Genomic DNA, 25,026 nt, shown 5'->3' on the forward strand with positions numbered 1-25,026 from the left:
GCGTGTCATTTTTGAGTCGTGTTAGTGTCGTCTAAGTGTCATTATGCTTTGTTTTGCGTACTTTATTATTGATACCACTCGCCCGTACTCAATCTCCATTCGGGCGAGGTTCGGTTATGCTTAAAAAGAGATTTGCAAAAATCGCTTTAATGTCACTTTGTTTATAAACTACGGCCGCGAACGAAATGCTATACGGTCGTTGTTTTTGTATATATTTGTTTATGTCAAAAAAAATCAAAAATAAAAAAAATAGTTTGTGACTAATATTCTGTTTGCTTCGTATTGCCATTAGTGAATTGTTTTTGCAGAATGTCAGGTGCAGGATCATGCAGTCGGCCCAACAGGAAACGAGACCCAGATACTCGCCCAAGAGTGGGATACAGGCGGGTGGTGAGGTGTTGGATAATGCGGAGTAGAGTGCGAGGATGCAGCGAGGATGACAGCTTATATCTTTTGTTTATTTTTATCTTTATGCTGTTTTTAATCCTCGTCTATTGGTTTGTACTTAAATACATTAAACAAGTTGGTTGGGATTTTGGGGTTGGTTGATATAATTGTGGATGGTTGTTGAACGTGATATATTATATTATCTTTTGCTAGTGTTTGGTGTTTGCGTGATTAGGTTGGTATTTGTAGCCGCTTTCGTTCGCGTGTCCGAGGTTAGGAGTTGTTTGCTGAGCGCGTATCGAATTGGAGGGCTTATGTGGAAACGACTGGCACTTTGACAGTCTCACATACTTAGCTAAGTCGTTTCCCTTTTTGTTGTTGTTGTATATTTTTATTTATTTCGTTGTAGTTTTTTTTAGGTAGTTGTTGAGTCGTATTTTCATTCTCGCATTAGGGACAATGCAATCTTTAAGTGTGGGGATGAGATACATGTAAATAATCGAGTCTAAAAAATTAAAAACACAAAAAAATTAAAAAAATTGAAAAATCCAAAAAAATTGAAAAATCCAAAAAAATTGAAAAATTAGAAAATGTCATTTGAAATGAGAAGTTTGCAAAATTAAAACGGAAAATGATAGAAAAGATGAATTTTTTATTCGGGTTGAAATAATAATAATATGAGATGATAATAAATCGAGCTTGCGTCTAGTTTGGGATATGTGGATAGGCCCGGGTTTGGTTTTAAGTCCCTTTGATCTAATATATCTTAATTGTCGGTTTACTAGTGGGTTTTCGCCTGGGAAATATGGGAAACTAAAACTGCCAATAAGAGTATAAGGGGCACCGTTATAAGTTAAAACTGTCAGAGTTTGTGGTCATAAAAAAAAAAGAATAAAAGTGAGCTAGAAACTAAATGAAAGTAACACAGGTCTATGTAATCCGAGTTGGGGATAGCGACTCTACAGCCGGAATGCCTCTGGGATGTGTGAAATCGAATTGCCGATTAAAAGTACCGAAACCTAAGTAATCTGTGGTTGGGGATAACGACTCTACAGCCGGAATACCTCTTGGTTAGGGAAAGCATCGTCTAGACTCACGAGAAAATAAAAAAAAAGGAAAAATATGATTGTAAACTCTATTGGTTTTGATATAAGACGGTTAGGAATTGGTCCAGTGATCGTTCCTTTAGTCCTATAAGCTTGAGGCGGAGTAGGTGGACTGTAAATTCTAGCGTGAGACCCTAGGTAGATTGACCGCACTAAAATTAAATTCACATGATAAGGGCTTAGGATTGGATTCGGGTTTAAGGGGACAAGTATATTCGCAATCGCAGCTAACGCAAGCCTTGGTTTTAATTAAATATACCTATGCTTTTGACCCGAGTGATTATTTGTCTATGATTCCGTTGCATAATTCTTTTTCGAGGACGAAAAAAGAGTAAGTGTGGGGATGTTTGATGTATTGCAAAATACATCATTTATTCGTGTAAAGTTTGTATAATTTTCATTATATTTAGTTTTGATTTTCGTTAGAATATGTATACTATTGATCAAATCGTGTTTTGCAGGTCTTGATGCTCAAATATGCGAGAAACCGAGTAAAACGAGTTAAAATATTGAAGTGTCAAGTCTTGAAGCATGTTGGAAAGGTTGAAGAGTTGAAATAGAGTTTAAAAGCTGAAAAATCACTTTCTGGCACCCCATCACCCACTGAGCAAGTTTCTTGCACCTGGCGAGAGTCTGAAGTTAGTACATGAGCTGAAAAGCAAGGTGGCACCCCACCACCAAGTCCCTGATTTTCTGGCGGCCAGCCAGAACGTTCTGATTGGTAATTATTACGAATTTAGTAAAGGGTTTTTATGGAAAGTCATATATAAACATCCTAAACTTAGGAAAAAACCCTAATTTTCGACTGAGGGGAGTTCTTGCGCAATCGTTGAGCATTCTTGGAGTTTTTTTGGAGATCTTGAAGCCTAGGAATCATCGGCACGAGTTCGGGGAAGAAGGCTTGAAGATCTAATCGGGTTTTCTAGTTCTTTATTCTTAACTTTTCTTACGAAACTTGTTATGATGAATTCCGGTTTAGATTTCTTTGGATTGTTTTCACGTTTTAACATGCTTGGCTAAACTTATTAACCGCCTAGACTTGATGAATGGATTGATATGAAGTTTTTACCGTTTATGTTATTTGCATAAGTGTTATGGATTAATTGTGTTTTGTAAGCGGTTTGATTTAATGATTTGATGTATATGCATGCTTTGAATTGGTTTATTGTTATTATTTGCTTCATATGATTCTTAGTGACAGTCTATATCACAACATAGAGTCATATTAGGGTTTAGGATTTCGGTGAGTGTCTATATCACATAAGAAAACCTTAACTCTTTAGGGAGAATTGGCCAATAAACCCTAGAAGTAACTGGTAATAATTTGCTAAGTCTTAGTGTTCTACTAGTCCTAATACCTGGGAAGTGAGGGGCTATTGGTAGGTCTTACCCGGCGAATTGCTTTAGATAGGCCTTGGGAAAGGTTATGTCTTGGTTTACCTGTCGGTCTTATTAGTCTATCAAGTCAAATTAATTACTTCAAACTACCCTAGACCTAGGATTGGAAAAGAATAGGTCAACATTAGGGTACTTACACAATAATTAGACAACTGGGAAGGCGTCTAATAACCGGTAGGATTAACGGCCTAGGTAGCTCCACAGGTTTCTCCTTGAGAAGGGTCGAGGGGCCTCGATGGTTCTTAATAGGTTTAGTACTTTAAGATCCCGGTTCCATAACTCATGCATTTAGCTTAATCGGTAATCTCTTAAAAATGATCCAGGATTCTTGTCTAGGTGGTCTCGTTTTCATATAAGAAAAGTCCTCAGTCTTTATTCGTCTTTAGTCTAGTTCTAGTTTAATTTAGTAGTTTAATATAGATTTCCTAAGTTTCCGTAACCCCCCCCCCAAACAAATAAACAAGTTAAGTCGTGTCTGTCAGCGTCTGTTAGAGTCTAATTTGCGTGATACATAGAGTCCTGTGGTTCGATATCCGGACTTCCTAGGTTATACTACATTGATCGGTACACTTGCCGATTGTGTGGTTTTAGGTCGAGTCTAGAATTAAAGCTTTTTAGTGTCTAGCTTAGAGAGTCTAATTTAGTTAATTTTTATAGTCTGTTTAGCACACATCATTATGTAATAGATTATTGATGTTATTATAAAACCCTATTGTCCGATTGTTATGGAAAATCCGTTTTCTTTGAATTGATTTTGTACATTATGAACCCTAATAACTGTATTGAATGCATCCGAAAGTAAACTGCAGGTTTAATTTGTTTTCTGTAATGTTTGATTCCGTGTTGTTTATAACAGAGATGGCGGCTAGGGTTTGTCATGGTGGTGTCGGCAGGGGAGAGGACGTTTGGTGTTTTGACGAAGATTAATCTTATGGACAAGGGGACTGGTGCAGTTTATGTAAGCTGGGTTTTGAGTTTTAGTTTTGTCATAATTAAGCTTCTTTCATAAGAACCCTTATATAATCAGCTTTTAAAAATGTACTAATTTTGCAATGTTATGCAGACACTCATAAGAACCCTTATATAATCAGCTTTTAAAAATGTATTAATTTTGCAATGTTATGCAGACACAAATCTTGATAGAGTAGATGGAAGAGCTTCACTGCAAGATAAAATCCACAAATCAAGTTTAGGCTCTATGTTTGCCCATTTGTATTACTATAAATTAATTAACACGATTTAACCAATTTTCATTGTTAAGAATTTTAAAAGTAGTGCTCCTTATGAGGATGATAAGATATCACTATGCATTTTTATATTTATGCTTGCATATTTTCAATGCATTACCAAATATTAATTGTGACGACCACATTATTTGATGCCAAAATAATAAGAAAGTAGTGAATTGGATCACCTGTTTGTATAACCATCTAAGTTTGTTGAGGATAACTTAACCATTTATAAGTAAAGTTTGACAATAAAACTTGATGAATATTTTTTTTTGGCTATTTATTGGTGCAGGGTATAAAGGCTTTTTTGTTTACTCGAATCCGGTGGTTTGTTTACCAGGTATTCACTTTTCTGTATTATGTGTTTCTGTTTCATGATGTTACTTTTTATTTGGGCACCCTAATCGCTGATATGTTTAATCTAATTTGCAGTTGATATATAATGAGGCCATTGGTTTTCCAGCTCTTGCGTTACTCATATGCTAAAGAACATGATTTAGAAACTCTCTTCAAATCCGTCATTGGTTACCAGATTGCAGAAGTTGAATTGAGTGTCAGGAAAGCATGAACAAAGGTATGATCTTTCTTGATTTAAAGAATCTTGAAATAGAGTTTCTTGAAACCCCATGAACAAAAAAAAAATTAAATTACGACTTACAGCTTTCTCGCGGTTTGTAGAGATGTCAGACTGACATTGAAAGCTTTTTCTTTTAAAAAAATTAAATTATAGAGATGTAAAATGTTTAAAAGAAAGTAACAATACACTTTTAATACACATTTCAGGGATTTTTTGGACTCCATCGTGGTATTTAGGTTGTAGCTTTAAAAAGCCACACAGTGAAGTAAAAACAACAGTATGTCTGTTTCTATGAGAGATTTGGATCCAGCCTTCCAAGGAGCTGGACAAAAAGTGTATCCTTTGTTCTTTCATATATCATGAAGTTGATTTAATTCAATAGCATATTTGATACTATGTTTTATTATTTAACTAATGAGTAGATTAAATGTCTAATTTTCTATTAATTTTTTTAATTATCATGGACATTCGCTGGACATTCGCCTATTTTTCCCTTAAACTATTTACAGAGAAATTGAAGTGTGGCGCATTATTCGCCTATTTTTCCCTTAAACTATTTACAGAGAAATTGAAGTGTGGCGCATTGAGAATTTTAAGCCAGTGCCCGTTACACAGGCTTCTTATGGCAAGTTTTTTACATGGGACTCCTATCTTATATTGAAGGTCTATTCTCTAATCTTAATTCTCTTGAAAAAATATGACTAAACGTGATTTGCCAGCTCATATTCTGTCACTTTGGAAGTGCAAAGGTTCTGGTATTTTTTTAAATTTATTTTTGTGACTTTTCCGGCATGGTGTTAGATAGATGAAGACAGCATGGGCTGATGGACCCGAGTTTATTACACAATGTCCAATTAGACCAGGAGGGTGTTACACATATCGGTTCATAATTTCAGGACAAGAAGGAACTTTATGGTGGCATGCACATAGCTCGTGGCTTTGAGCCACTGTTTATGGTGCTATTGTTATTCACCCACAAGAAGGATATCCGTACCCGTTCCCTAAGCCGCACCGTCAATCGGTCACTTGGTATACAATTTATTAATGATTACTGTACATGTTGGAAAATTTAAACTTTTGAGCTACTTGACATATTATGATGTTGATGATAATCAGGTGAATGGTGGTATGCAAACCCGATTGATGTTATAAGAGAGGCCACAAGGACCAAATCAGGCCCAAATGTTTCTGATGCGTTTACCATCAATGGTCAACCCAGTGATCTCTATAAGTGCTGTAGCTAAGGTTTATTAATGTAAAACATGACTTCTTTAGGGGTGGTAGAATTGATGGGTCGAACGAGCTAAAAGGTAATTTTGGTACGGGTTGTAACGCGAAACAAAGTGGGCTAGATTGACCCAAAACAGTCTCAAATCGGATAACTGATAATTTTGGTAAGAGTTGAAACTTGAAACAAATCGGGTCAGATTGACTTGAAAAACAATCAAATTGGTACAAGTTGAAACTTAAAACAAAGTAGAGTTAGATTCACCCAAAACACTGCCAAATATGTTAACATGGTACAAGTTGAAACTCAAAACAAAACAGGCTAGATTAACCCCAAACACCGTTAAATGGGCTTATAGGAACCCTAATTCATTTTAGGTTTTTAAGTTTTTTTTTTTTAATTTTGTTACGTTTGTTTCAGAATAATGAATAGTCTCTGATTCGGTTTTTGATGCTACAAAGTTTTATGTTTTCTGGTATTATAGATAACCTATGTTTGATGATTCAATTTGTATTCTGATGTTCATTGTTCCAGATTTGTTTATGTATTTCGTGATGATGAAGGTTGATGGTTTGATTTGTATTATGTTGCCTCTGGCGAGCTAAAACAGGTAATATCATATTCTAAAAGTATGCAATAAAATCATACTTGCCCAACAGGAAAAAGTTAATGAAAAAGTCATTACAATAACTATAACAATTAAGAGGATGGCAACTGATTTTGGTGTCCTTTAGAATCTTTTTTTGTTCTTTATTTTAAATGTCACTGCAATTGATTTGCTTAAATATGTTTCAATAGAATTCATGGAGTAGGATTAGTGGGGGGTTCTCAAAAGTGGTTTTTATTTTTTTTATTACTGAATTTAATTGAGGTCTTTGCTTAAGTTATTGAGCTCTAGATTTTAGTTGGTTTGAATCAATATTGTGATTTCTTATTTTTGGTTTGTTTCGATTTGTGTTTTACTCATCTTAATCTTCTTGACAGCAGCTTGAACTCCATTATTGCATTTTTCAAGTTCCTTTTCTTATCGATATGGTGTTATTTTGAGTCCCTTTTATCTGACTGAATTTGATTCTTACTTTTCGTGTCATATATGTGCGTGGATTGATTTTCATTCTCATCAGACAATTTTTTTTGCCGAAGTTGAATTTAATTTTCCCGTGGATATTTCAGGGGATTCACCAAGTTTAGCCGTACCGACTATATCCAATGGAAATCTGAAAACCGTATCGTTTCTGACGGTGTTAATGCCTAGGTATTTTTTGGTTAATATTAGGAACATAAGCTTTTTCTTTATTTATATGGTTGTTAACAGTTATTCTGGTTATCATAACATGAAATTCATGTGTTTGGGTTTATCTCATCTTTCCCCTTCTCACAGTAACCCTAAAATGAGAACCATGCGTAATGACCAAAGTCAGTTTTTCGATTTGTAGGTTTAAGCTTTCTCCTTTGAAAGCTTAAACCTTTGACAGGTATTGCAAGGTCAGATCAAAATGTGGAAATAAGGTGAAGGGCAGCTGGGGAATTGGAGAACAACCTTTGGTGCGGATCTTGGTTCAGTGGTATAATGTTATTTACAGGCGTTAGCAAAGTTACAAACAGGTTGTCCTTGCTGACCCACCTTTTATGCAACAATAAAAGAAGTAATTTATTCAAGGAGGTAGGATCTCATCTCTCTTTTTTCGTTTTCTCAATTACTGCATCTATGTAAGATGAATAAATTTTGCAGATGATGGTTTGGAACCACTTTCATGTATGTGATGTAGCAGAGGTCTCGAATGGAAGTACATTTATTATTACTAATAATGTTGTCGTGTTGTTTAAATCTTTGTATGATATTCATCCACCAATAACAATGCCTCTTTTTTAATATAACTAACGTAAAATTTGTTTTATTGTAACAAACTCCAAAAGACGTGCCGATTGCTTATGGTTTCAATAAAATTCCAAAGCGGATGCCTGCATCTTTGAAGCCCTTGCCGCTGAATCAGTTCAGTGACCTTATTAGAAGAGAGGTACATATTTTGCGTTAACATGCGAAACTTCTATTGTTCCCCTATAAGGATCATCTCAGTTTATCAATTTGACCGTTTTACTTCTTAATGGATTATCATTATATTCAACAGATAGATTACTATTGAGATAATATGTAATTATCTTTGGCAACAAAGGTACTTATAAAAATATTTTGTTTTTCTCTTTAGATCGCAGTGTGTGGTTACATGGAAGTGTTAACATGGATCTTATGTTCTTACAAAGAGAATTTCGCCATGCTGAAGCGTAAAGATGACAAATCTACTGCAGTTGTCATTGGAAACCCCGCTCCGCAGATTTTGAGGTTTGCTTCCACTTCCACATTTCTTGTGTTTAAAAAAATTATATACCAATAGTTTAATTATTTTGAGTCTTATAGGTTGTAAGAAGCAGTCTCATGGCTGGAATACTGAAAACAGCCGCCCACAATAAAGATCATCCGAAACCTATCAATGTAAATTGGGCTTTGTCATTGATTTGCTTAAAATTTAGCTCCAATGTTATTTTTACTTACTTTTTCATTCGAACTCCAGATATTTGAAGTAGGCGATGTAACTGTATTTAACGAGTTGAAAGATGTTGGGTCCACAAATCATCGCCAACTGGCAGCTCTTTACTGTGGCGCTACTTCCGGTTTCGAGGTAAAATTATGTTTTCTGAATATAATATTTCCGAACATGAAGATATGAGCCCAAAAAAAACGATTTGTTGTCAAGTTTTATTCTCTTTTTGTGATGATTTTGTCAAGATGTTCTGCATATAATGACAAATGACTGTTTAATAACTGTTTATATGACAAAATATTACGATTTTAACCTTTTGTACATGAAATGGCATTTACAAAAAACTCATCATCATCTTCAAGTGCTCATGGCTGATAAGTGGACGAAGCCGTACTCTCGGGAATATGCAGCCTACCCTGCTTCATGGCTTCGTGCCGCTAAGTTCTGGCCAGCCACATCTGTTCCTCACTCTGTTATCTTTTTGAGAAAAAAAGTTCATTTTGTTTTTGTATTTTGGCGTTATTAAAAACGGGTTTTGGTTGGTTTTTTGTGACAGGCCGTGTAGATAATGTGTATGGCAATAGATTGTCCTTGGATAATGACAGGGGTAGTGGTGATCGACTGTTGTGACGGTAGTATAAGTGAACCTCTTTAAATTATATCAAAACCATAAAAAGACTTTACTCCAATGACTAAAACAATATCTTCAAAGTGATCAGGTATCTTTGATATTATTCAGCTTTTCAGTTACTCAATCTCTTTTTACCTGTTTGTTTACTCGATTTTGTATGTGGATCGGCATCCTTTATACTTGCATTTAAGTGTACTACCTGTTTTGTTCGTAGTCATCATCAACTCTAACGTACCTAAGAATCATGTAGTTTGGTGTAATTCAATGGAACTTGCTTTAAATGTTAAAAATAAAACGGATTTTTATGAATAAGTTTTTTACTCAAAGTTCCTATATAAGTTTATAGCAATTTAGAAATATATTCACTGGATTTTCATGAGAAAATGAAAGGTGAAAATTCCTTTATATGTTTGATATGTTGGTTATAACGAGGGTGAAAATGGCAAGATATGTTTCTACCAAAAATGTTTGCGTAGGTTTTCTTCTAATTTGTTTCTTTATCTTTCCCAAAGTTTCTTTATTTTTTGGTTCAGCAATGTGACATTGTTGAAATTGATCAGATTGACGAACAATTAGGCTGGCTTTCATACTTATTTGGTTGATTCTTACAAGAGTTTTGTTGGCATTTCCTTTCTATGTGACTGGTAAAGCCGTAAAGGTTAGTTTTTTTATTCACTTGGGCCCATTTAACATTTGTGATTGTATCAAGTTGTTCATTTTGTGTTATTACTATTTTGGGTTGCCTTATTTTGTTCAACACTAGAGAAAGCTACATTTATAGTTATATATAGTGGCATTTTTGGAAATTACATATTTAAACTGTTTCAAGAGTTATAAACTATGTGATACAAAGATACATACGATATTTGCGTGTAACACCTCGAAAATTTACGTCCAATAATGCATTGACACGTGTCATAGACTTCCGGTATGTGAAAATAAACTTTAGAGGGACTAAAGTTGACAAACGGTGAAAACTATGGAACGTAAGGGTCCAAAGTGTCAACAATGGATAAATAGACTCTATAATAACCCTACATAATGTTTATAACCTTAAACGGATGGATCATGGATCATACGAAGCGGAAATTGCACAAAAGTGAGGAATTACAAACTATAGGGGCTAAAAGTGTCAACATGTTGAATTTATACCTCTGAGTGAACTTTTGGCAGACCCGAAGCTTTGTAATGCTAAAATATACTCACTAGAATATGTGGTAAAAATTTCATGAAGTTTCGTTATCGTATGAGAAAGTTATGGCCAAAACCGTACTTGAGGGGTTAAAAGCGTCAACGTCGAATTTCATGGCTTTTCGGGTGAGCGCAAAGTTATCCGAGGACATTACCATGTTGGTAAATGTCCCAAGGTTCTTAAAAACCAGATTTGAGGGTTTACGAGTCAAGATTCATAGCCAAAACCTCGCGTGCAAGGACAGGGACCAAAACTGCCAATAATTAACAAAGTTTGGCAGCTGCCAATAAACCCAGGTGCAGCAGATCGCGACCAGGGGCTGTTTAGTCCATTTTTTTTTGTGGGAAACAGCTGGGATCACCTCCAATTCTCACCAATAGATGGCCATGCATGTCTAGGACACCTGGTGCACTCTTACAACTCCTGAATTCTCCATAAATCTGATCAAAACTTCACATTTTGAGGCACTTGTGATAGTAACAAGAACACCCACAACTTGCAAACCTCTCAAGGCAATTCCAGGAGCTTTCTGGTCATCAAGGCAGCCTCCTAGTGTTATCTAAGCTTCATTAGGACCTTTGTAAGCATTCATATCATCCTCTAATTCGTTCTAGCTTTAATTATTAGCAAAAAGTCAATCCATTGTTCATATAGTTTGACTTTTCGATTAAACGAGTTTGGCTCTGTCATTTCTCAAATTGAAACCACTTATAAGTTGGTATTTATGTGGGAAAGAAACCCTCAAAAGGGTATTCTCTGATTCCCACTCTAAGCATGCTATTTGTCGAGTCAAAGATGTTCTTAAAAAGTCAACAGAAATCGTTTTTGCGAAATATAGCATAAATGGTAATGTAGATGACATGCAATCAGTTTGATCATCATAAATAACTTATAATGAATATAAGAATGTGTTTTATCATAATCAACTCGACAATCTTTAGTATAAACTCGGATCGGAACCGAAAGTCTTATAAAACGACTTTTTCGTTGACTCTCGATTCGGATCCGTGCATGCATGTTTGAGATCTGTATTAGAGTTTATTTTTGACCATTTTTATTTATGTATAACTCTCTGGAATTTTTACAACTTGAGTCTATGCTTAACCGATTTATATGCATGTTTCCGATTATGCTTAAAAGTTGACTATTTTGCCCTTTTTGATATAAAACGTGATTTTTGGAAAAGTGAAAGAATAGAAATCTTTATTATTAATTTATAAACTTGCACCGAAAATTTCAGATCAGTTGGTGGTCCAGATTTTGAGTTATGGCCGATAGCGTAAAACTATATCTTTATGTTTCATAAACGGCGCATTTAGCGTATAACCTAATTGAGGCCACTTTTTGATATAAAACTTTTTACCCACTGATGTTATATAATATTTTGGGATTTTTGATGATTTTTATTTGATTTTTGGCTGATCGTATCATAGATCGCTAAGTCGATTCGGTTAATGCCGGTTTTGACCGTTTAAGCCATAAAATGAGTTTTATACATCCTTTTGACCCCAAACCTTTTTCTACTAATTTTATTTGTTAAATAAATTATTTTGAGCATTCTGGAAAGATAAAAATCTCAGCTTTCTTTTGAAAACCCGGAAACGGCTCTAAATCGCATTTTTAAGCGTTTCTAGCGCATAGTAAGCGTTATATTCATATTAAACATATAAGACTCATACCTACTGATGTATTTAGCATATTTTCATATAATAACAGTAAGTATAAGATTTTGAACTCAGATTTCCAGTTTTGACATTTTTAGCCCTTGTGAAATTACTAAAATACCCTACGGTGCATAGTTTGATTTTAAATGATAAGTTTGGTATACGGGTCATACCCTACTGTTATAATATGTCAAACTAAGTATACTTACTGTATAAATCAGACCCGTGACTCAGATTTCCAATTTAACTCCTTTATAATCTTTTAAATGACCAAAATGCCCTTATAAGGCATAAATTGAGTTTAAATTCATTCGGGGCAATATAGGACATAACTTGCTGATATTATATCATATTTAAAGCATATTATCTCAGGGAACTTGCATATGACTCTTTTGCCTACCCGTAACGCCCTTTTAGCGTTCGGTTCGGTTTATGTAACTAGTTTGCATAAATTGACCGAAACGGGTCAAACGTTATCATTTTCGTCTCAAAATCCAGAATGTATTTAGTATACCCATATTATACAAGTATTCAAACTTGTCGGGTCTAAATCACATTCTATCCGGTCTTTCGCTTAATCGTGCGCTTGTACCGTATCGTCCTTAAAACTAACCGGTCTAAGCTTAGGCTTAAATAAAGACCCGTTAGGAATCTAATAGGTTATTATAAACCTTTGTTCCAGAATAGGAGGCCCAGTAAAAGCTATCTACACTTACCAGTTGTGATTCATACTTACTCAGGTAAATACATTTTGACTTATTTTCCCTATACGGGCTTGGGGTACGGTATATAGAATACCGCTTGATCGAGCGTTCAAATCTTGCACCCTTGGGTATGCAATTGGAATAGTTTGTCCGGCTCGTTTAAACAGTCTTGTTTTACTTTAAGCATTTGGGGGGTTATTGACCGTGTCCCGGATATCCTTGGCATTATCTTACGAGATGGCCACGACCAGAGCACGGGGTGTAGGCGTACACCCGTCGTGTATAACTCTTTAATGTGGTGTGTCATTTAATCTTTAACCCGGACAAGATCCCGGGCTACCAAACGTACGAGTAGCATGTAATTCGTTCACAAGTTTATATTGCATAATTATCCCAAGTTAATAAAAATATTTATGCCATGTGCATTTAAATAAATTTTCAATCATTTTCAAAATCAGTCGGTTAACTTGTATTTACCAGTGTAAACTGACGTATTTTTCCCAAAAGGTTAAGTGCAGGTACTATACGTACTAGGCTGGCTGTTTCCTAAAGAGCGTCCACAATAGTCTCGCAAGCTCGGACGACAATAAACTGTTGAACAATATATCTTATTTTATTTGATCCGCCTGTGGATCCGTTTCAACTACTTGTGATATTTATTATTATGATGCCAACTACGTCACTGTACCCCACACCGGGCCCACCGGTGACACGTGGAGATCGGGGTGTGACAGGTTGGTATCAGAGCCAACGCTGAGTGAATTAAACACCAGTCTTTTGTGTTTAATCTCAGTTACACAATTGCACATTCCTCGATTTTCGAGTCTAGACAAAGAACTTAGGAAATGTTCAAATTTCTTTTATTTTCTAACTTTGTCTTATATATTATGTTGTGCCACTTGTTTGATTTTTGACAGGTTCAAGATGCCGCCACGTGTACGAGGAAGGGGACGAGGAGCATTCGCCACCTCATGACCATGAGGCAGGTCCTTCGCATAGGCGAGCCCCATCAGCATCCCATAACACTGATGCCCGCGATCTTTGGAGATCGTTCGCTGAACCCGCCAGGCACTCACTGAGTACCTCACCTTCCCTACCACACTCTTTTGGGCCTCACTCTGAAAATGGGCCCCACAACTCCCATGGATCCTTCATTCCTCTACCACAGTCGCCTTATGACTACCCAGCACCCGTTTATCAGGGCCTGTACAACCCTGATGCCTATTTGGAAGAACCAGTGGGTCATAACCCACTCGGACCTGAAGACCACTTCTCTGGTGGCAATGAGATGGAGGTCGATGAGGATACCGATCCTTCCATGCCACCGTCCGGCACACTGAACCACCCCATTGAGATATCCGATGGGTCACCATTCAGGGGATCACCTTACAATGGCCCCGATAGTTTCGAGGAGAGATTTAAGCAGCACGACTGGGTTTACACCCCTAGCTACCATAACTCTCCCATGCACCAGTCCTACCATAGCTCTCACGTGCACTCTCAGCATCACTCCCAGCAGCAGCTTCAGCAGCAGCCTCAGCAGCAGGATCCTTCTGAGGGATTCTGGCGCGACGTGGTCACTCCGCCGCCGCCACCACCGCCGGTTTTGCCTCCTCCGCCTCAGAGGCAAAGGAGGAACGCCCGTATGTCTACGCGAGGAGGGATACGCATTGGCACCCCTCGACATTCAGGTAGCAGCCGCTACTCGCCGCTTCACGAGGAGTCAGAGATGGGAGAATCTCAGCATCCCGTCTCAGAGGTGACTTCTGCGCCTATTGCGCCACTGCCACCGCAGAACCTTGGAGAGCCAATCCCTGCGTATGTTAGCGTAGCACAGTTCAACCCTTTCGAGCCGACTTTTCCCCCAGGATATGATTATACGGGAGATCCCTACTGGTTAGCTTCAGGCTACAACCCTCTCAACCAGGAGAGTGCTTTTGGAGGTCCCTGGGCTACGGGACAATCAGCTTTTGGATACCCACCGCATGGATACCAGCAGCCGCAGCCTCCTCAACCACCGCAGTATCAGCCACCGCCGCCGGCGCCGATGATGTCGCCACCGCAAGTCCAAGAAATCCTGCAAGGGATAAACGACGTGCGACGTGAGTTGCGACATGAGATGCGGGAAGATCACCGCCACAACCGCGGAATGTTTAAGAAGATGGTTGACTTGATCAAGGGTAAGGGTAAGAAGGATTATTAAATCCTTTGTTTGTTAACTCATTTACTCATGTCCCTGCGAGGACATTTATTCCTGTATTCTACCCCTGCGTGGGTATATTTCTCTTGTTCTACCCCTGCGTAGGTATGTTATTTCTGTTTAACCCCTGCGTGGGTTTGTTTTGTTTTATTTGTTTGTTGTTTGTTATTTGGTTTAGCCCCTGCGTGGGCATGCTATTTGAGAAAAAAAAAGTCCCGTTTAGGGCAAAGTTGTACTAGTTTACTTTATTTAAAATGGTTAATTTAAGTTTTTCATTTTATCTATGTGCATGAATATAATATTCAAATAAATGAAAAATATCAATTGTTATTTTGATTTACCATTAAACAAGAATCTTAAAAAGGTAAAACCTAGCTTGAATGTCTTATTAAAAGGCCTGGCCAATATGGTAAAACCTGGTTAAAAAGATTCAAATCTCTGTTAACATCTGTGAACATGTTAACATTCTTGGCTAAGCGTGATCTGTAAAATCACACAAGCCACCCTTTTAATAAATTATCTACAGATTATATCTGTATACAGGTCTGATTATGACTTGATACCTACGGGTTATGACTATGTCATATAAAACAGAAAGGCAGCTGTGGTTTATAACTCCCTGCCAAGCAAAGGATTATTTGTTTAATTATACAATTCTAATCCTATAAAAATCTAAATTTAAAATTTAGAAGTTGTCCGAAGTGACTAGGCCTATTGTGCCAATATATATATTTCATTCTATAATATAGTTGCTAATAAAAGTGCTGAATGAAATTGAATAAATTAACTATTATGGTTATTAATACCATGGTTAATAAATCGTCAAGAACGATAATACTGTTAGGTTTCTAAATAGACCTTGTCCTTACTTTTATGTAGCTTAAAGCTACATGGCAAAATCGGAAGAAACCAACAGTCGTTCTGGGGAACACCCAGATAACGCAAAGATTCACGTAACCGGTGCGGAACTGCAAGCACTAGTAGAAAATGCTGTTGCCAAGGCCATGGATAGGCAATTCAGGGAATCGAGCGGGACTCGGAGTAGGACCCGAACCGTATCGCACGTCAAGCCCAAGACTCATTCGGAGGCTCATAGCAAGCCGCCTTCTAAGAAAAATGAGCCGAAGAAGGATGATGAGGATAATCACTCCTCCAACCACAGCAGTGTACCGAAACAAGAAATCAAGCAGAAGCATGATACGCACAGTAAGTCCTGTACGTACAAATATTTCGTTTCATGCAAACCCAGAGATTTTACTGGGGAGAAAGGAGCAGTCGACTGCATGACGTGGTTAGATGAGATGGATACGGTTGTTGATATCAGCGGGTGTGCTGATAGGGACGTAGTGAAGTACGTGTCCCAGTCATTTAAAGGAGACGCACTAGCATGGTGGAAATCTCTCCTACAAGCTGCCGGTAAGGACACACTGTACGGTATGACATGGGATCAGTTTGTAGCTCTGATCAAAGAAAATTTATGCCCGCAACATGAGGTCGAAAGGATTGAGTCGGATTTCGTATCCCTGGTAATGAAGAACCTCGACTGTCAGGCATATCTCACCACATTCAACACTTTATCTCGATTAGTGCCATATTTGGTGACCCCAGAACCGCGAAGGATCGCCCGTTTTATTGGGGGTTTGGCACCAGAGATCAAAGCGAGCGTTAAGGCATCAAGGCCTACGACGTTCAGATCAGTAGCTGATCTATCTCTCTCACTCACTCAGGATGTAGTCAGGCTGAGAGCCCTTAAGAGCTCAGAGGAAAACAAGAGGAAACGTGAGGATGACACCTCACGAAGATCGGAGAAACGACACCGAGGGAACAACGACCACAGGAAAGGGTCGGGATTCAAGAAAGGAGATCATCAGTCGGGTGAGAAACCCAGGTGCAAGGTTTGTAGGAAGCATCATTTTGGGAGATGCAGACAGGAGTCTAGATCCCAATCTCAGCAGAAATTATGTGGGATTTGTAAATCCCCGGATCATAAGGCATTAGATTGCAAGAAGCTAAAGGATGCAACTTGTTATGGTTGCAATGAGAAAGGGCACATCCGACCTAATTGCCCAAAGAATGTTAAGAAAGCCGATGAGGGAAAGAAGACCAATGTAAGAGTCTTCAAAATGGACGCGAAGGAAGCAGTTCAGGACGACAACGTCATTACAGGTACTTTTCTTGTAAATGATGTTTTTGCTAGAGTTCTATTTGATTCAGGAGCAGATAAGTCATTTGTAGATGATAAGTTCTGTAAATTGTTAAACCTACCTGTTAAAACCTTAAGTGTGAAGTATGAGGTGGAATTAGCCGATGGAACCATAGAAACCGCCTCGACTGTTCTAGATGGATGTGTTATATCCATTAGGAATCATTCTTTCCCGTTATCCTTGCTTCCCTTTAAGCTAGCTGGATTCGATATAGTGATAGGCATGGATTGGTTATCGCGTAACCAAGCCCAGATTGTGTGCAACAGAAAGCAAGTGGTAGTTAAGACTCCGTCTGGTGAGTCACTCACTATTCAGGGAGATACTCAGCACGGATTGCCGGAGCAAGTGTCCATGCTCAAGGCATCCAGATGCCTGCAGAAGGGATGTGTCATCTATATGGCACAAGTTACTATTGATGAGCCAAAGCCGAAGATCGAAGATATCCCGGTTATCTCAGAATACCCTGAAGTATTTCCTGAAGAACTCCCTGGTTTGCCACCGGATAGGCAAGTGGAGTTTCGAATAGACATCATTCCAGGTGCAGCGCCAGTAGCAAGAGCACCATATAGGTTGGCACCAACGGAGATGAAGGAGTTGAGAACGCAATTGGATGATCTGTTAGCTAAATGTTTTATTAGACCTAGCTCGTCTCCTTGGGGAGCGCCAATCTTGTTCGTTAAAAAGAAGGATGGATCGATGCGTCTGTGCATCGATTACCGTGAGCTTAATAAGGTCACTGTCAAGAATAGGTATCCGTTACCCAGGATCGACGATCTGTTCGATCAGTTGCAAGGAGCAAGCTACTTCTCAAAGATCGATTTGAGGTCAGGCTATCACCAGCTAAAGGTCAAGGAGGAAGACGTACACAAGACAGCGTTTAGGACTCGTTATGGACATTACGAGTTCCTAGTGATGCCTTTTGGGCTCACTAACGCACCAGCCGCATTCATGGATCTCATGAATCGTGTCTGCAAGCCTTATCTAGATAAATTCGTCATCGTCTTTATTGACGACATCCTTATCTACTCGAAGAACCAAGCTGACCATGAGAAACACCTTCGTTGTATTCTCAAACTTCTGCATCAGGAGAAACTTTATGCCAAATTTTCGAAGTGTGAATTTTGGCTTCGGGAAGTCCAGTTCCTTGGACATGTCGTAAGCGAGCGAGGTATCAAGGTAGATCCCGCTAAAGTAGAAGCAGTCATGAATTGGCAAGAACCGAAGACGCCTACCAAGATTCGCAGTTTCCTAGGATTGGCAGGATACTATAGGCGATTCATTGAAAACTTTTCAAGGATTGCTGCGCCCCTAACTTCGTTGACTCGTAAGAAGATTAAGTTCGATTGGGGCCCTAAGCAGCAGGAATCCTTTGACATTCTGAAGAAGAAATTGAGCAATGCGCCAGTGTTGACATTGCCTGATGGCATAGAAGAATTTGTGGTGTATTGCGATGCATCACACACTGGTATGGGTTGTGTACTCATGCAGAGAGGTAAAGTCATTGCCGACGCTTCTCGACAATTAAAGGTACACGAGAAGAACTACACCACCCACGATTTGGAATTGGGTGCAGTTGTATTTGCATTAAAGCTATGGAGACATTACTTGTATGGAACCAAGTGCATAATTTATTCGGATCACAAGAGTCTTCAACACTTGTTCAATCAGAAGGAATTGAACATGCGACAAAGGCGTTGGATGGAAACTCTCAATGATTACGACTGTGAGATAAGATACCATCCAGGCAAGGCAAATGTAGTTGCCGACGCCTTAAGCAGAAAAGAAAGAGTGAAACCGATCAGAATCAATGCCAAGCACATTGAAATAAGGAATAATTTGAACGAAAGGGTGTTAGCTGCACAGAAGGAAGCTGTGTTGGAAGCTAACTATCCTGAGGAGAAGTTAGGAGTAACTGAGGAGCAGTTATCATACGACAAAGATGGAATGCTACGACTAAACGGACGAATATGGGTTCCAGTTTATGGAGGACTTCGGGATGTTATCCTCCAGGAAGCCCACAACTCTAAATATTCCGTTCATCCTGGAGCTGATAAGATGTATCAGGATCTGAAAGCAAACTACTGGTGGATTGGTTTGAAAAAGTCAGTAGCTGAGCATGTAGCTAAATGCTTGACTTGTGCGCAAGTCAAGGCTGAGCATCAGAAGCCGTCAGGTTTGCTTCAACAACCTGAAATTCCCAAGTGGAAATGGGAAATGGTGACAATGGATTTCATCACCAAGTTACCAAAGACGAGAAAAGGAAATGATACCATATGGGTCATAGTAGATAGACTGACGAAGTCAGCTCATTTTCTACCCATCAAGGAGACGTATAGCTCCGATATGTTAGCTCAATTATACGTTGATAAGATTGTAGCATTGCATGGTATACCTGTATCAATTATCTCCGATAGAGATACTAGATATACGTCGCATTTTTGGAAGAGTTTCCAACAATCGTTGGGCACTCGTTTGAATTTTAGTACGGCCTATCATCCTCAGACCGATGGTCAGAGTGAGCGTACTATTCAAACTTTGGAAGACATGTTGCGTGCATGTGCGATCGACTTGGGTGGTAGTTGGGATAAGAACCTACCACTGATTGAATTCTCCTACAACAATAGCTACCATTCCAGCATAAAAGCTGCGCCTTTTGAGGCCCTATACGGTAGAAAGTGTAGATCGCCCATCTGTTGGGCAGAAGTTGGAGATGTCCAGCTATCAGGACCAGAAATCGTTTTTGAGACGACGGACAAAATCGTGCAGATTCGCGATCGTTTGAAAGCTGCCAGGGATAGGCAGAAAAGTTATGCGGATCCTAAGCGCAAAGATTTTCACTTTGACGTAGGTGATAAAGTGTTGCTTAAAGTATCGCCCTGGAAAGGGGTGATGCGATTTGGTAAGAAAGGCAAGCTAAGCCCGAGATACATAGGACCTTTCGAGATTGTCGAACGTGTCGGGTCAGTTGCTTATAAGTTAAACTTGCCTGAAGAACTTAGCGCTATACATAATGTGTTCCACATCTGTAATTTGAAGAAGTGTTTCGCTGACGAATCACTGGTTATACCGCATACAGATATACACATAGATGAGAGTTTGAAGTTCGTGGAAAAACCATTGTCGATCGAGGATCGACAGGTGAAGAAGCTTCGAAGGAAGTATATACCTATTGTAAAGGTCAAATGGGATGCCCGTAGAGGTCCCGAATACACATGGGAAGTGGAATCCACGATGAAAGAGAAATACCCTCATTTGTTTCAGTAAATCTCGAGGTCGAGATTTCTTTTAAGGGGGTGAGGATGTAACACCTCGAAAATTTACGTCCAATAATGCATTGACACGTGTCATAGACTTCCGGTATGTGAAAATAAACTTTAGAGGGACTAAAGTTGACAAACGGTGAAAACTATGGAACGTAAGGGTCCAAAGTGTCAACAACGGATAAATAGACTCTCTAATAACCCTACATAATGTTTATAACCTTAAACGGATGGATCATGGATCATACGAAGCGGAAATTGCACAAAAGTGAGGAATTACAAACTATAGGGGCTAAAAGTGTCAACATGTTGAATTTATACCTCTGAGTGAACTTTTGGCAGACCCGAAGCTTTGTAATGCTAAAATATACTCACTAGAATATGTGGTAAAAATTTCATGAAGTTTCGTTATCGTATGAGAAAGTTATGGCCAAAACCGTACTTGAGGGGTTAAAAGCGTCAACGTCGAATTTCATGGCTTTTCGGGTGAGCGCAAAGTTATCCGGGGACATTACCATGTTGGTAAATGTCCCAAGGTTCTTAAAAACCAGATTTGAGGGTTTACGAGTCAAGATTCATAGCCAAAACCTCGCATGCAAGGACAGGGACCAAAACTGCCAATAATTAACAAAGTTTGGCAGCTGCCAATAAACCCAGGTGCAGCAGATCGCGACCAGGGGCTGTTTAGTCCATTTTTTTTGTGGGAAACAGCTGGGATCACCTCCAATTCTCACCAATAGATGGCCATGCATGTCTAGGACACCTGGTGCACTCTTACAACTCCTGAATTCTCCATAAATCTGATGAAAACTTCACATTTTGAGGCACTTGTGATAGTAACAAGAACACCCACAACTTGCAAACCTCTCAAGGCAATTCCAGGAGCTTTCTGGTCATCAAGGCAGCCTCCTAGTGTTATCTAAGCTTCATTAGGACCTTTGTAAGCATTCATATCATCCTCTAATTCGTTCTAGCTTTAATTATTAGCAAAAAGTCAATCCATTGTTCATATAGTTTGACTTTTCGATTAAACGAGTTTGGCTCTGTCATTTCTCAAATTGAAACCACTTATAAGTTGGTATTTATGTGGGAAACAAACCCTCAAAAGGGTATTCTCTGATTCCCACTCTAAGCATGTTATTTGTCGAGTCAAAGATGTTCTTAAAAAGTCAACAGAAATCGTTTTTGCGAAATATAGCATAAATGGTAATGTAGATGACATGCAATCAGTTTGATCATCATAAATAACTTATAATGAATATAAGAATGTGTTTTATCATAATCAACTCGACAATCTTTAGTATAAACTTAGATCGGAACCGAAAGTCTTATAAAACGACTTTTTCGTTGACTCTCGATTCGGATCCGTGCATGCATGTTTGAGATCTGTATTAGAGTTTATTTTTGACCATTTTTATTTATGTATAACTCTCTGGAATTTTTACAACTTGAGTCTATGCTTAACCGATTTATATGCATGTTTCCGATTATGCTTAAAAGTTGACTATTTTGCCCTTTTTGATATAAAACGTGATTTTTGGAAAAGTGAAAGAGTAGAAATCTTTATTATTAATTTATAAACTTGCACCGAAAATTTCAGATCAGTTGGTGGTCCAGATTTTGAGTTATGGCCGATAGCGTAAAACTATATCTTTATGTTTAATAAACGGCGCATTTAGCGTATAACCTAATTGAGGCCACTTTTTGATATAAAACTTTTTACCCACTGATGTTATATAATATTTTGGGATTTTTGATGATTTTTATTTGATTTTTGGCTGATCGTATCATAGATCGCTAAGTCGATTCGGTTAATGCCGGTTTTGACCGTTTAAGCCATAAAATGAGTTTTATACATCCTTTTGACCCCAAACCTTTTTCTACTAATTTTATTTGTTAAATAAATTATTTTGAGCATTCTGGAAATATAAAAATCTCAGCTTTCTTTTGAAAACCCGGAAACGGCTCTAAATCGCATTTTTAAGCGTTTCTAGCGCATAGTAAGCGTTATATTCATATTAAACATATAAGACTCATACCTACTGATGTATTTAGCATATTTTCATATAATAACAGTAAGTATAAGATTTTGAACTCAGATTTCCAGTTTTGACATTTTTAGCCCTTGTGAAATTACTAAAATACCCCTACGGTGCATAGTTTGATTTTAAATGATAAGTTTGGTATACGGGTCATACCCTACTGTTATAATATGTCAAACTAAGTATACTTACTGTATAAATCAGACCCGTGACTCAGATTTCCAATTTAACTCTTTTATAATCTTTTAAATGACCAAAATGCCCTTATAAGGCATAAATTGAGTTTAAATTCATTCGGGGCAATATAGGACATAAATTGCTGATATTATATCATATTTAAAGCATATTATCTCAGGGAACTTGCATATGACTCTTTTGCCTACCCGTAACGCCCTTTTAGCGTTCGGTTCGGTTTATGTAACTAGTTTGCATAAATTAACCGAAACGGGTCAAACGTTATCATTTTCGTCTCAAAATCCAGAATGTATTTAGTATACCCATATTATACAAGTATTCAAACTTGTCGGGTCTAAATCACATTCTATCCGGTCTTTCGCTTAATCGTGCGCTTGTACCGTATCGTCCTTAAAACTAACCGGTCTAAGCTTAGGCTTAAATAAAGACCCGTTAGGAATCTAATAGGTTATTATAAACCTTTGTTCCAGAATAGGAGGCCCAGTAAAAGCTATCTACACTTACCAATTGTGATTCATACTTACTCAGGTAAATACATTTTGACTTATTTTCCCTATACGGGCTTGGGGTACGGTATATAGAATACCGCTTGATCGAGCGTTCAAATCTTGCACCCTTGGGTATGCAATTGGAATAGTTTGTCCGGCTCGTTTAAACAGTCTTGTTTTACTTTAAGCATTTGGGGGGTTATTGACCGTGTCCCGGATATCCTTGGCATTATATTACGAGATGGCCACGACCAGAGCACGGGGTGTAGGCGTACACCCGTCGTGTATAACTCTTTAATGTGGTGTGTCATTTAATCTTTAACCCGGACAAGATCCCGGGCTACCAAACGTACGAGTAGCATGTAATTCGTTCACAAGTTTATATTGCATAATTATCCCAAGTTAATAAAAATATTTATGCCATGTGCATTTACATAAATTTTCAATCATTTTCAAAATGAGTCGGTTAACTTGTATTTACCAGTGTAAACTGACGTATTTTTCCCAAAAGGTTAAGTGCAGGTACTATACGTACTAAGCTGGCTGTTTCCTAAAGAGCGTCCACAATAGTCTCGCAAGCTCGGACGACAATAAACTGTTGAACAATATATCTTATTTTATTTGATCCGCCTGTGGATCCGTTTCATCTACTTGTGATATTTATTATTACATTTTAATTAAAGTTGAAATGAATCTATTTCTGCTTCCGCTGTGCATTATTTTATTGTGTTGTTTGTCTATGATGATGCCAACTACGTCACTGTACCCCACACCGGGCCCACCGGTGACACGTGGAGATCGGGGTGTGACATTGCGAAATCAAAGAGGTCATCCTTTTTTACTCCTAATGCATTAAATATCAAGTCAAATCAGGTTAACCTTTGCATTTTTATCTATAAATGCTGGAGTGCCAATGTACTATTTATATGCATGTGTGTCTGAGTATTGGTGTATGTGTGTATGTGTGTAGGTAGGTCAAATTCCAAGTTTTCTATGTTTGATTTTTTATATTTTCAGCCAGCTTTTGTGTACTTGATATGTTTAGGACTAATTTGCAGATGTGATAAGGACCAAGTTTTTGTAGCCAATTTTATACAGATATGTTTTAGTTTGTTTTGGTTGAAAATCTCTCACTATCGACTAATAAAGGTTGTTATAAATAAAGAAGTTGTTCGTGAGTTGATGAGAAGCAACATACTTGACCACCAACTACACCTTCAACCACAAGAATTTTGACATACAAAAGTATATATGGTGACAAGTCTGTGCTTTTTGACTGGGGAGGGAGGTGCGCGGCTTGTGGGATTCATGTGGAGTCGACAAACCATCTATTAGTCAGCTGTATAATTGCTAAAAGTGTGTGGGGGCCAAGTCTGTGTTTGGCTCAAAATCCCGGTTCCAGCTTCGTTCAGTTCGGTGACTTAGCTTTCAGGATATTGACTTTGGTTAGAGGCATGGTGTATTGGCTTAGGTTGGTGGCAGCTGGTTGTTTGGATGTGGCTTTTTTTGTATTTGTTCTTTCAGTGTTTGCTCTAAATATGTTTTGTTTGCTTAGCTTCTTGATAAGTTGTTTGTGGTGGTAATAGAAGTCTATGTTGTTAAAAAAAATATAAAAATACCCACTTTCATTACGTTAGTTTAAATAGTTACTTTTTTGAAAGAGAAAACTGCCATTTTGGTCCCTGTGGTTTGGTCACTTTTGCCACTTTAATCCAAAACTCAAACTTTTTGCATCTAGGTCCCTGTGGTTTCAGTTTTATTGCCATTTTGGTCTAAAAATGAAATCAGGTCATATTTGCCTTATAAAATCCTGCTATTTTGTCCTTTTCCGCAGGGGCAAAATGATCATTTCGCTTTTATAAATAAATACCATATTTTATAAGACAAATATGACATGATTTACCCCTGAGGAAAATGACAAAATTGCAGGATTTTATAAGACAAATATGATCTGATTTCATTTTTGGACCAAAATGGCAAT

General features: G+C 38.0%; 1 long non-coding RNA gene across 1 annotated transcript; it reads left to right on the top strand.

Annotated features, from left to right (window-relative positions):
• The first annotated feature begins 7,848 nt into the window (after window positions 1-7,848).
• LOC110903189 lies at window positions 7,849-8,414 on the top strand. Its single transcript, XR_002571729.2, has 3 exons — window positions 7,849-7,943; window positions 8,133-8,266; window positions 8,342-8,414. It is a non-coding gene; the product is annotated as an uncharacterized LOC110903189 (long non-coding RNA).
• The last annotated feature ends 16,612 nt before the right edge of the window (window positions 8,415-25,026 follow it).

The sequence above is a fragment of the Helianthus annuus genome, chromosome 13 (genome assembly GCF_002127325.2).
Source record: "Helianthus annuus cultivar XRQ/B chromosome 13, HanXRQr2.0-SUNRISE, whole genome shotgun sequence".
Taxonomy (NCBI): domain Eukaryota; kingdom Viridiplantae; phylum Streptophyta; class Magnoliopsida; order Asterales; family Asteraceae; genus Helianthus; species Helianthus annuus.